The sequence below is a fragment of the Myotis davidii genome, unplaced genomic scaffold (assembly GCF_000327345.1).
Source record: "Myotis davidii unplaced genomic scaffold, ASM32734v1 scaffold2693, whole genome shotgun sequence".
NCBI classification, from domain to species: Eukaryota; Metazoa; Chordata; class Mammalia; order Chiroptera; family Vespertilionidae; genus Myotis; species Myotis davidii.
This window is the reverse complement of record NW_006284863.1, coordinates 112,727-113,444: the sequence shown is the minus strand read 5'-3', so window position 1 is coordinate 113,444 and position 718 is coordinate 112,727.

Here is a 718-nt window from a genome sequence, read left to right as displayed (position 1 = left end):
GTTCACAGCTGTGGTGGCTCTTCTGGCTGCTGGTGGGAGGCTTCACATACAGCTGTTGTTCCTCAGACAGAGGGTGTGGTGCTCAGGAGGCTGCTGTTGCTTGGATCTGCTGTGTTGATTTAAAGGCACAAAATACAACACAACAAGGCACCACGTACCAGGCACTGAACATAAATATATTCATGTTATTAATAACCCCAAATAAAGGTGACCACCCGAATTAAGAGAATTAGGGGATAAAGAAGAAAGAAGAGAAAGAAGAAAAGAAAAGTAGAGGGGAAAAAAGAAGTGCGAAAATGAAATTGGAAAAAGGAGGGGGGGGGAATGAAAGAGCGAAAAGAGAGAATGAAGTAGAAGAGGGGAGGAGACTATTTATATGAGGAGAAAACTCTGATAGAACCGCCACTAATCCCAACAAATTCCAGCAACAGCTCCCTGGAGATGAATGCAAACTAGAAACAACCAATAATATCAAGAGAGGCAAGGGAAAATAGAAGTACAAAAATAACCGGGGGGGTGCGGGGGGGTGAAGGTAGAGGGAGGGAAAAAAATCAGCAGAAAAAAATAAAAAGCAAAACAACCTCACAACCAGTCCTAAAACACACACACACAGAAAAGAAAAGAAAAAGAAACCACAACAATATACTCAACAATCAAGCAAACAGCAACAAAACAATATAAAGATAAAGGAAGAGAAAAAACTTTTGGATAGTGAAGA